The following is a 13,714-nucleotide window of genomic DNA, read 5'->3' as shown; positions in this document are numbered from 1 at the left end:
ATTATTAATTTATCTTTAAATAAACTCGATATAGATAATTACAAATCAAATTACATATAATTTGATTGTCATTTTTGAAAACTTTAATGAATGTAAATTTGTTTTATAACTCAAATAATAAATAAGTTTATGAATACTTCCAATATTTTTAAAATTTAGTAGAATAAACAAATATTGAAGCGAGTGTCTACGAAGCACTTTTCTTTAAAGATTAAGGCTTTATAATCGTAACCTCTCTACCACCCCTCGCAATAGCGGGAAGTTTGCAGTAAAATAAAATACCATCGCTGAAGCTTATAACAATGTTTCTCAAACTTTTGGAGTGCAGGCCATGGTTAGTTTAAAAATATAATTTGTTTCATATAAACTTGGTTAACACGTGACGTTTCTGAAGCATAATTCTCTATATTTAAAATGAAAATTTCAGTTTGTTATTGTAACTAAATAAGGACCAATACGTATTAACTATTTTTTTTTGTAATGGAACTGCATTGGATAGTAAAAATATTGGCCTTTTAATAACATTCGACAATAATACCAGTTTTCTTATTTTAACAAAGCAAATTAGAGTATCAATCTGTCTAAATATTTATAATAAAAAATTAAATATAAGATCTGAAAGCGCATTAAGCAAAGTAATTATGCAAATGGCAGTACATAAAATTCAGTTCTTTAAATGCTAAGCATTAATTGGTCATTTCAAGATAAAACTGTAATAAAATAGATGATTTTTATTTTTTATAGCTATGGGGTGTAATGTTCTGTCTGTCTTTGACAATATGAGCTATTTTTAGATTTTTTTTATTGATATTTTAACATACAATATTTGTGGAATTATTGCTCTCGTCTTATTTTTTTTTTGTAAAATATATTATTATTTTCTTATCACTTGCAATATCAAACTATGAATTGTGTAAAATTATTACTGACAATTTAAATTTTGTGACACTATTTGCATAAAAAGCGTTTGAAAAATTTTGAAGCAAAATTTGAAGTAAGATGTTTAGTTTAGAAGCAAAATGTTTGGTGGTATACTTATATGAAATATATTTTTATCATTTTTCAAACTGGAAATTGTTATCGCCAATTGACAAATAATTGCGATGTTGCAATACCTCGATAATTTAAAGTATGAACGCTATTATCACACGTAAAAAAACATTAAAAGAAATGCAGTTGAATGGAATTCTATCTTTAAAATTTATTAAAAGAAACATTTTTAAACAAAATATAAGTAAAGCTGTATATATATATTTTTATTATTATATTTTGGTGTTACGTGTCTACTTTCTGTACAGTGCTTTAGCGTGTCTGAAATTTGTTTCGTCTTAGGATTTACACGAATCCGTGCTTTGAATAAAATCCATCTGACTTATCATATACATCAATGTAAATGTGGAAAATAGAAAATCCTTTCAATTCACGTAGATACATGAAATATATCATACTTCTTAATATTTTACACTGGTTGGAATAACCATCTACGAGTAGTAGTGTTGTGTAATAATCTTTTTTTTCTTTATACAACTTAGAATGGCAAACAAGCTGACGGTCCACCTGATGGAAAGTGGTAACCGTCGCCTATAGACATGAGCAGTACCATGGACATAACATAGTATACTGTTTCGCCCATGATACCCCCCATGCGTTGCCATTCCTGAGGACTCAGTTGTTATTCCTCTGTACCCAGTAAATTCACGCCATATCCCACACTTCAAACCGAAACACAGCCATGCAAACACAACTACTTCACGGTAGAAACACGAATGGGACAGAGGTACTCAAGCAATCGACTTTTGTACAAAGTCTCCCTCTGGTAAATCATCAGTATTGATTATTAATCGATAGTACAACTATACCTACAAATTACAATAAATCAAATAATCAATTATGTTAGATTGTTAGGTAGATATATAATATATTTACATCACTTACATAAATAACAACAGACATAGATAGACATGCACAAAAAGAGACAAAAAGAAAAAGGAAAATATATATAAGAAGTAACATATTTTTTTCTCTTCGTGTGTTGCCACTGTAACACAAACTGTGTACTTGATTATATGATACAATTGATAGATTGATATTAATATTTATTCATAATAATTATCTATTCAATGTAATTATTGACACATCATCGACAGTATTATTTTAAATTAGCTATCGGTTTAATTTATAGTATACTGGACTATATTCGATTTTTGTTATAGAAAATTTTAACGTTAAATTTAAACCATATGCCATGTACCTATATTAAGTTTATTCTGGATGAATACTATCGATTAATTGATAATCGAGTTTGGCAACACTAACGGGTGGCGTTTTTGTTCATTCTCCACAAAAAGCAATCTATGAATCGACCGCAGTTGAGCGCATTTATTTTACACCTCAATAAATTCATATGTATTTTATTACGTAGGCATAAAGTTGATTATTGATTAAATTTCAATATGTGAAGTGTTCAGCCGTGTGGCATCGTAATATGAGATCTGTGGCCATGAAAGCAGTGTCGCTGAGCTTCATGTATTAGATTACCTACTACTCTTTGCGGTTAGTGGAAACGCCATGACCATTGTGGTTAGATAGACTCTCACGGTGTAAGAAACATTTCTTATGTACGTAAACAATTCCTACTAATATTACAAACGTGAAAGTGAATTTGTTTATTACATTATGGCACCTCAATAGTTGAACCGATCGTTATGAAATTTTGTATGCACGTACTGTTTGAGACGAAGAAGGGTATAAGAATCCTGGTAAATGAACACATTCTGGGTATGTGAATGAATTTGTATCTGTGTTCACATACAGATATATTCATGACGAAAAGCTAACTGCTCTGACTTCTTTCTCATCTGTCGCCGTTTCTCTGCTAGTATACACTAATAACGCAAGCAACTATTTCATATTTATCCAAAAATTGCTTGTACTTTTCAACTTAAATATAATAGTTTATCAAGTAAAAAAAAAAAAAACTAACCTATATGACTAAATTACTCTTAATCATAATTTAAATCAACTATACATTTTAAATTTAATTTTAATTGTACAACTTGAAGAATAAATAAACTAAACTTCTGTAACCAATAAAATCCATAGCCTCGTATCCCGTTTGATGTCCAAAACACTATACCTACGGAAACCACAAAACTGTACGCTGTGTTACTTGCGAACCGACTTCCATGTAATTTATTCCTTCCTAAAGCGGTGCATCACCGAAGACTGCGTCGCTGCCTGTACAGTGGGCGGAACCTACCATTGTGACAAAATAATGTCTCCTCACTATAACCTTCTTCCAACTGTGCAAATACCCGAAAAAACACCCTAAATCCAATACATAGATGCGATTTTCGCTCAAGCAAAAGAAAGCAGATGGCACGCAGCGATAGCGCTGAATAATCAACGCTTAAAACGTCTGGAAAAGGAAGATAGGGTAATGTAATATGAATAACAAAACGACAGAGATATATTCCTATTTAATTCTTATTACTCGCGACCAACAATGGTATATAAATTGTATGTGAACAGTTAATTCTGGGGCTACAAATCATTGAGCATAATGTCGCTGCGAATACCTATACGATAGAAGGTTTTACGGTCAATGATACATTGTGATTGCAGACTGAATTTTATGATGATTCAACAATTTTAGTACCAGTTATGTTATCAACATATCGCGAGACATGTGTGGTTATTCTACCGTTTTGGTGTTAATATAGTATGTCTACATTATCAATGTATATCGTTTTAATATTTTAGTGGGCGTTTATTTTTAGTTTATTATAGTAGTAGTTCAGTTAATTTTATCCTGTTGTTACGTTTATATTATAGATTAATTAAATGTAACATTCTTTTTTTTTACCCGCGACTTCGCCCACGTAACCGGATATGTTTACTTACCGAGATAAAATGTAAACTATATTTTTCTTCATCCCATATAGTAAATGCAGCAAATTTTGTAATAATTGCATAATCCATTAAGACACTAAGAAGTAACAACCAAACGCACTTTCACATGAATAATATAAAATAAGAACAATTTTAAAGCGGCGAAATTTGAATAACAAATATTATTATTTAGAAAAATGGGATCAATCAATTTAATATATAATTACATACTGGCCACTAAAATATGCAAATGAGAAGGATCCATAATTTAAATAAAAAAAAGTAAAGCTTCGAAAAGTGAAGTTCTCTCCTAACTTTTCGAAGAAAAAGTATACCTTTTTTTTTCCTAAATTGTTTTGGAAGTCATTAACTAAAAACTTAAATTACTTATGGGGGTTTTAACTTCAAGATAAAGATAATAAACTTTTTTCATTGCAAGTGAAAAATGTTGCAATGGCCAAAGACATATCCGGTAAAGCGGTTTATTCTTTTTTCTCTTAAAGATTTAAGATATCATTAATGATAACAGAAGTACTTTCTCTCTCTCTCTCTCTCTCTCTCTCTCTGTTTTTAGAGAAATCATGATCTCTTTAAAGGATCATGGCATATTATTTTGACTAATTTTGGATCAATTTCGATATTTCATATATATCATGTGCGATACAGTTTGTTATGTTCATGGTACTGTTCATGTCTATAGGTGACTTTCAATTAGGTGAACCGCCAACTTGTTTGCCATTCTAAATTGTTAAAAATAATCCTATCAACTGACTTCGCAATGTACAATGTTCATAAATAAATATTATCAGTGTTGATTTTGACTATTATTTATATAATAATTTTTCCATTCGACTGATTAATCTATTTTTTTAATTATATATAGATTTTATTCACCTCCGTCATATTCTATGAAATAATTGAAATATCGACCGATGTTTAATATAGAGCTATGAAAGTATAATATTACTTGTACTTTTCTACAATTTTATTTGTTTTTTTTTTTAATTTATCAAGTCTATTTTATATGACAATCTATAAGTCGTTGTAGAACTTGGCCTTTAGTTTTGGTACTTTAGTTATATCTATATTAGACATAACATATACAAATGTCATGTAATCTGATTTATTGCACGACATATAAATACCATCAAACCTTAACAGTATAGTCAGAAGGAATATTATTATAATGCTACTAATATGGACAATAATTATATGGTAACATAGAAGTATTGTATGCAGCGCTTTACATAATAGGAATAGCATGTTTAACCTGTCAATTATTTTCTTGCTAAAATTATATGTATGAAGGCAATATAAGTACCTGTACAATTGACTTACAATAAGTTATATTTATAATAAAAAATGCAGATATGTATGTAAAAAGTAAAAGAAAAGAAAAATTAAAATAAAGAAAGATTCAAAGAAAAAAAAGAAGTCAAAATATTCAATATAATTGTCTAATATAAAAATATGGCTTAGACTAAAAATAAAATTAATTGTTTATAATAAAAATATAATATAAGTAAATTGACAATAACAACAGAACATAATGTTAAAGACTTTACCAGAGTCTGCAATAAAGATAAACATAGAATCAGAGTAGTACCTAAGGGGTGTGAATGAACTTAACTTTTTATTATATCTGCACATGTCAACATGGAAATAGTGGCGTGATGAGGGGTTGGCAAAGAAGTGAGTAGGTGTACACGAGTGTACGCGGATGGTTGAATTCAATGCTGCCAACATATCAACTTTAATAGCCACAGGCGTCACCGACCGCAATCTTAATGAGTTATCTAGGCGAAGTTTTTATATACAATATATTTTATTTTATGCCTACTTGTACTTATTGACTTGTAGAAACTAAGTTAGATGGTCAGATAATAAATAACACCTAAATTCGGTAATAAAAACAAATCCAAATAGAATTCACTTGCAAATATTTATTGAACTATTCTATAACGTGTACATATAGAAGAATAATGAATAATAAATGCAATAATGCCAACATATCGCATTTGACATCTCCAGCCATTAGATATAGCAATTAAAGTAACTAAGTTATCTACTAATGCGATATTTATTTTATTTTACAATCAATCATCTATATGATCATGTAATGCTTGTCGTTTTAGTTTTTTTTTTATTTTGTATCACGCAAATGAAATTTTTAGAAAAAGTAGTCCAATTTACCTAATGTTGTTTATTAAAGATAGATTATACTTATAAGAAAAAAAAAAATTGTAAACTATGTATGTTTACAAGTTTTTAATATCAAATTCGTTAACAATTTTCTCCGATATGATTAAGCATACAAAGTCTTATATCTCAAATACACATTCAATAAGAACTCACCTGTAAATATTTATTAAAGTACAAAAGGAAAATGATAACCTCTTTAACATGTTCGTAGCAGAGACGAGACGAGTCTCAACCCACCTATTCGTTCATTCTTTATAATTCGCCTTTGAAGAAGCAGATTGTATTTCGCGGTCGAATTGCTCGTCCAATTTTCCGAGAGACCGCATCGCGTCGCTGATGCGGTGTGACGCGGTGACAGCGAGTGCTCGCCTGCTCAACTATTGCGATTAATTAGTTGCTATACCACCACTGAGCCGTGTATGGCTTCGTTCAGCTGTCTCGAGTGCTTGTTTTTTTGTTTCTTTAAACTGTTTTTGTTATAAAAAGTTTGCTCTTGGCAATAACAATATGATATTTTTGCAAACAAACAAGCAAGTATATGTATCTTCGTAAAAAAGTAGTATGATGACTTCAGCCGTTAACTGTCTACTGCTGAACGTAGATCTCCCCCTTGGGGGGTTTCCTAGTAGTTGTCATGCTTGGCAACCGCAGTTAGGCTTTGATGATGTTTCCAAAGGAACGCTGCTGTCCATTCCTCGACTTTTAAGTCGCCTCTAACGACACCCACGGGAAAAGAAGGGGGAAACGTAGTATAAACTATTTCAATCCCTACAACACATATCCATAAACAACGAGATGTTTTTGGTATAAGTTTTGTATTTTGGATATACTTTTTATCCTGGTCAATCAATATAAACTCCGGAACCGGCGGGCACGCATGAAATGAGTTAGGCTATCTGTCTACCCTGCAAGATTTTTGGCAGGAAGTTAGATAGGCAGAATAAGAAATATATCGAACACGATGAGGAAATTAGTACACAATGAATAAAAAAACCGTCAATTGAAACAATTATTCAATTCTCCATTAACATCGAATGTTTTTCGATTAACGACAATGAGTATTGATCAGAGGAATAGAGCCGACGCTTAAGCACTTTGCTTGTTAACTTAATTAGAAACAATAGCTAATTTTGTAATTAAAGCAATTTTACATGTAATGAAGTTGAAACCGAATTTAAATTTGGTCAATTTACTCTTAATCATGTTTTAATTTTTACGTTAGCTCTGAAGTGCGAATATGCATTATAAGGATTTTTTTTTTGATTAGGTAAAAACTGGTGTGCCACTAGCAAAATCCTCCAAGGTGAAGGCTTATGTTCAGCAGTGGACAGTTAAATGCTGATATGATGATCATGATTATATTTTTATTAAGTTTTGTTGAAACTGATCATAAATAATAATATTCAAAAAGGTTCAATGATTTTTAAACACACAGATGAAAAATAACAATTACACAGATTCTCAAAAGGTTAAAGTTTACTCATGTTATAATATCAAACACACAATTTAATAACACGTCTTACAACAACAAACCAACTTACTTAATATCTAGAAGTTTTGCAAAATAACGGAACTGACATGAGATTTTGATTACTATAGATATAAAACATTTATTAAGTACCTACTTGAAACAAATTTAATAAGCAACGAACTTTCTTTGAACACCATATTACTAAATAAATTTGTTTGTATATTAATAACCATAGAATAAGATATACATAACGACTAACAAATTAAACCATAAAATTAATTAGATTCCCTATAAAATATTATACTTATTGCGTTATAATGATAATTATCTTTGCATCTACTATCATTTGAATATCTTCGTTATACAAATTTTGCGCAAATGAACAAATTTTTATCTATATCTATCCTTAAGAATAAATGTTATTTATATATGTTTATAATTATATATGTATATGTATGTAAGTATGTGCGTATAAACATCGAAGTATAATTGGCTATGTATAAACTTAAGTTTGTCTAGTTCTTTTTTGTTGTGAACTGTTGCAATATGTATTGTAAACTGCTCTGTTTGCTGACATTGATACTCCTTTCGACTTTGGATTTGCTAGAAGAGAGACCTCTTGCAGAGTTAAGCTCGCCTTTGTACATTTACTTTCCACTGTCATATTTCTATATGTGTCTGTGTGTGTATTATTGTTAGTGTATACAATGAAGTATAAATGAATAACTTTTTTATTACCTCAAGCTTGAGTATTCTAAATTTACTTCAGATGTTACAATTCTGTCTGTTATAGCTCATTTACTAAATGTTAATGCTAGAATTTTCAAGTTTCAACGACAGCTTTTATAAATAGCTAAGTATTATTTATTATACGTTGTAACTCATGCTTTTTCACTTGTAAATCTAAACAATTATAAAACGAAGATCACACACTCGTATTTTGATGTACTTATCATACGTAATTATTCTTACAATAAGTATTATAAATGCATTGCCAAACTAGTTCAGTTTAGAAATGCATGTTTATTCTATTATTCTATATATTCTTTATTTTAAAAACGCTTCTAAATTAATATTGTTCATGTCATGTATATTAAGATTCACTGTTTCTAAGACATTATTATAATATATACTGTTTGTAGTGGTATAACTAACAGATACATAGTACAAGTTATATTTAGTTTGGGAGTAGACAGAACTGTGTAATATGTTCATAATTATTTATTATTTCATTTGTTTATTTTATTATTTAAAATTTAATACATAGTGTAATTATTTGTAGTATTTAGTAGTAATTAGTGTAGTGTAAATATTTGGTAGACTTAACACTGGACGGTGTTCTCTAGCAGTTAACTATTGGGTAAACAGAAATAGGCGTTGCATTCAAGAATTAAGGAAACAAACTATTATTTAAACATATTGATATGTCACGTCTGTTATATTTACTGTATAATCTTTGACAGCTTGATAATTCAACCGCGAGGGTGCGTGGCTGTATGCCAAGTAAGCGGTTTTCGCCCTGCGCTGCCGACTGCATGCTATGTGCTCACTGATTTATGGGTCCCGAACAACTTTGGCAGTCAAGTTAGCGTATGGAGCCTTTGTTGACGAGATGAAGTGGGGCCAAACTGTTCATCTAACTTTTAGAAATAGCTATGTAAAGGCATATTTTTATAAAAATAATATCCCATAACTTGGTTCGCGTTAAAAAAATATTTTAGGAATAATCAAAATAAATGCATATCGTAGTATCATGTACGAAAATTCTAAATAATATAATGAATTAACATACTCATGTTTATAATATGTATTATGAGTATATGTATACTCGTTTTAATTTCAATATTGTAATTTCCAGAAATATCTTGAACTTATTCTTGAGCGACTACTAAAATAAGGAGATCCTCATTTTGTCTTTATTTTTGTTATTGTTATATTATTCGATTATATATTTATAAATATAGATAATTATAAATAGAGTTTGGCCCCTTTATTAAAACACCATGATATTGATATCAAAGTGTTAAAAGTTTCGTAAGCAAACATTATATTTTAATGTAATAACTACTAGTTTCACTTACGTATAATTAAATCGAAAAAGGTCGACTAGTTTTGGGATTAATTCGAAACTAATCGAGCTTTTTCGATATAATTACACGTACGTTAAACCGGAAGTTATTGCATTAAGATATCAAAGTGGTAAATAAAATCGTCGTAGTATGAAAAATCTATTCATAAAATTTGAAAAGTTCTTCTAATATGATACAAGTTTGTGCTGTTATTTATGCTGTGGTACAAGTGTTTTTAAAGTGTTTGTATGTACAAGACTAGCGATCCGACCTGGCTTTGTACGAGTAGACAGAATTTTGGAAAATCAATACATATAATAAACGAATTATTTTATAGCATTTTATATGTGATTCTTTAGATCGATATAACTTTTTTATTTATGAACCGATTGAAATAAAACAAACATTAAATGTTAAGTGAAGCAAACCGCAACATATTAGTAAAAACCGAATTCAAATCATTTAAGCCGTTTCTGAGATTACATATGTACACAAACAGGAATACAGACAAAGAGATAAAAATACTAAAAATCATTGTTTTGGGTTCTATTGCGTTCATAAAATCCCTCTATAATAGTTTCTCTTATGTATTTTCTATGCACAGACAACGACCAGTTACGATTTTATTATATGGATTGATGATGTATTTAAAGATTCAACAAACAATATGATAAAAAATATGAAAGCAATCCATCGTTACAAACTATAGTATAGCAAAAAGTGAAATAGCTCAGTAATCATAGCATTATGCAGTTATTGCAAAAACAATGGTATACACAAATATGGAAAATTTTAAATTCAAGGTAAAGACGATAATTATAAAGTTAGGAATGATCATACTACCATTGGAAAATTTCATCTTCCAATAGTTCGACCTGATGTAAGGGATAAATTTTCAACTTACTATTAACTAAGGACTATGGATTCCCAAGTATTGGGCTAGATATTTTAAAATCCTACTTCCTATTCTGCATGAGTCAACACAGTGTAGGTCGACCCCCCACTAGATGGGGTGACGACCACAAATGCATTTCAGGGAGTCAGAGGATGCAGGTGGCTCAGGACCGTTCCTTATGGCAGTCTATGGGGGAGGTCTATATCCACCAGTAGACGAATAATAGCTGAAATGATGATGATGATGATTTTGTTATAAGGATGGATATATCTATCCGAACATATTTATCCATATATATAAATCCGATTACTCTTCGAGCTTAAACGGCTGAATGTATTGGAATAAAATGTAGTGTACGGTTAGCCTATTCTTAAATTAATTAAACAGATTTGATATACTACATCTTCTCACCTATTACATTGTATTGTTATGAGTAACTAGAATCCTATATATTCCATCGCACGTTATTGCAGTGTCTCACCGGTACAGATCTGTAATTGAGTGTTAGCCTACGCTTTGATATGCAAATGTTTGTGGACAAGCAACATGTGGCGTAGCCGTCACACGCCACACGCCAGCGTTGCGGCTTCTCGACCGAGAAATTGGCTGGCACGCCAACTTGTAGAATTTTCAAGAGTCTTTGTGCATTTTTTATCGTAATTCAGTTTAATACTATTATCTGCTCGCCTTTTGTTTTAATTAACTTGTAGAATTTTAAGTGTCTCAGCAGGTTTTTTATCGGTTCGGTTTAATATTGTTTGAATGCCATATGTTTTATTCATTACTCTCTAGATTTTTATCTTGGTATATTTCTTAATTTGTATGTGTATTATCTTTATTATGTCTTTTTTAATAAAGTTTAAATTATAAGTATTTTACAAGTTATTTTTACTTTGTAATTGCGATATCTTTAGTAGGTTTTTAGTTTTATTAGTCATTGTTTAAAGTCACTATAAAGTTTACATTTATCACATTTACCAACCACATTGCATATAAATGTACTTGCGGTGTTGGTTTAACAAGTGTACAAGAACATAAAAATAAATTAAATGGCTTTTGAAACTATTACGTTATACATATGTATATATAATATTATATTATGTATACGTATTTATAAGGTGGGAATATTAATGACATTAATAAGCTTAATTATTTACATTGCATTGTGGTAATAATCTGTTTAATTTTCAATAACATTTTGATTCACGTAATTAATGTTGCACATATGATAGTTAAATTTAAAATCAATAATATAGTTTTTTTTTAATTTGTTACAAGTTTTAGAACACAGTACTTAAATAACACATTTATTATTCCATTACCTAGTCTTGTCACCATTAATTGAACACTATCTTAGTCTTGATACTTCTTCTTTTCTTTGGTTTCTTGAAAATAAAAAGTTTAATCAGGAAGAAATTAGCTATTGTTTGTTATTTACATCAACTTGTTATGTTTTATTTCTTATTGTAAATAAAGTCTTAAATCAATCTTAAATCAACTGTACAAGACAGACATCTTGTATTAATCATTTAAGTAACCTAAATCTGTATTGATAAAACATCAAATAAATCATTTCGTTTTTAACACAAAAATTAACACTCGATCATAAATCACTACCCTAATAAATTTATTGGTTGCCAAGCTATTTTGATCTTTAATACAACGTAATAGTATTGCGTGTCGATAAGACTATGTTTATTTAAATTTAAAAGCACCCTCCTGAAGGCGTCACTCACAAATTGACAACTGGCGTTTGCTTTCATATTACTGACAGGCTAATTCATCAGCTGATATGGTAGGGGGGCAACCAATAAATATCTGAGGATTTAGAACTTTATTCCCTGAGAATAAGATCTACAGGTGGCAGACTCTTTCTAATTTGTGTGTTGATGTTGGGGTATTTAATAATCATCATCATTTCAGCGATTAATTGCCCACTGTGAAACACAGAGCTTTCCATAGACTGCCATAAGGGACGTTCCCGAGCCATCTGTGCCCATTCATTTCCTGCAGTACTTAAGCAGTGTAATTCTTAATATCCGTCCTAATTCTTATTACTTAACAAACTGTTCTAAGTATGTATATTGATTTACTTTCAAAAAGTTAACTGTAATAATATCCAGATATTATCATGTCCAAATTACAAAATTTTACTTTTAAATACATAGCAAGCTGTTGTTGCCTCTAAATGTACGAACAGCCGTAATCCACTAGTGTATTGTGTCGAAATGTTCCACTGTATCTTATGTTGGTGATCCTAAATAAATAATAAAATATAAGGTATATAATACATAATAAAATTTAGTCGTGAGTACCAGTCAAATTATTTGAATTTTATAAAAGGGGTATCAAATCGTTCCCATATTAGCGCAAGTATCATGCCTATAATCATTATGTCACCTGAAACAATGACGGACAGGAAATAAAAAAACAAAACAGTAAATACACAGAATAAAAAATTAAAACGACACCCATATTGCGTGTGGTGTTATGTTGCGTGTTTGAAAAGGTTGAAATGTAGATTGCAAAAACATCAAACTCGAGGATTTAACTAATGCAATTGTGTTCTGTTTTTAATCAACTTTAAAAATAAAAAGGTTTTCATTCAAATATATACATATATTTTTTGACGTGTGTCTATGTTACGCGATATTTTGCGCCAGCAATGGTGAATAGATAAAGGACGTATGTTTTTTACAAAATTGAAGTCTAACTTTCAATCGTCTTCAAAAGAGGTTCTTAATTCAAAAATTCAATTGTGTGGAACACAATCTTTAATTATTGTTAAGGTTTTTAATCTAAATTAATGTTAGTTTTAGTGAAAGAGTTAAGATAATTAATATTGTTTTTATTATTATTTAATCTTAGATTATATATATCCAGATAAAGCGAGTGCCAAAAATATCCACTAAAATTCCGCTGTTGGTTAACACGTATTTTCTTTATAACATAGTGCACCATTAACTAAGTAATAACTGTAATAATTAGGTATCGTTGTTCAAGCACGTACACCCTGAATTGTGTTAGTCCTAAAGTATAGTCTAGTCTATGATAGAAATTCACCCACACAGAAATAAAAAAAGTTCGATTGTTTATGGTAAAGATAAAGAGACAGTATATCTAAATGCATTATGATATAAAGATTGAATGTCATTAGCCCTTTAAACAAAGTACAATCGAAACTAT

The 13,714-nt window shown here is 29.8% G+C and overlaps 1 protein-coding gene and 1 long non-coding RNA gene across 8 annotated transcripts in view; one reads left to right on the top strand and one right to left on the bottom strand.

Annotated features, from left to right (window-relative positions):
• The window catches only part of LOC113515593 (uncharacterized), a 158,389-nt gene that overhangs the window by 39,756 nt on the left and 104,919 nt on the right, over positions 1-13,714 (top strand). The gene's annotated exons all lie outside the window — the stretch shown is intronic.
• LOC128201881 (uncharacterized) overlaps positions 1-13,714 on the bottom strand; it is a 51,759-nt gene that overhangs the window by 37,480 nt on the left and 565 nt on the right. The gene's annotated exons all lie outside the window — the stretch shown is intronic.

This window comes from Galleria mellonella, unplaced genomic scaffold (assembly GCF_026898425.1).
Source record: "Galleria mellonella isolate WM207_F2 unplaced genomic scaffold, CSIRO_AGI_GalMel_v1 utg1260, whole genome shotgun sequence".
Taxonomy (NCBI): domain Eukaryota; kingdom Metazoa; phylum Arthropoda; class Insecta; order Lepidoptera; family Pyralidae; genus Galleria; species Galleria mellonella.
This window is presented reverse-complemented; position numbering and strand designations above follow the sequence as displayed.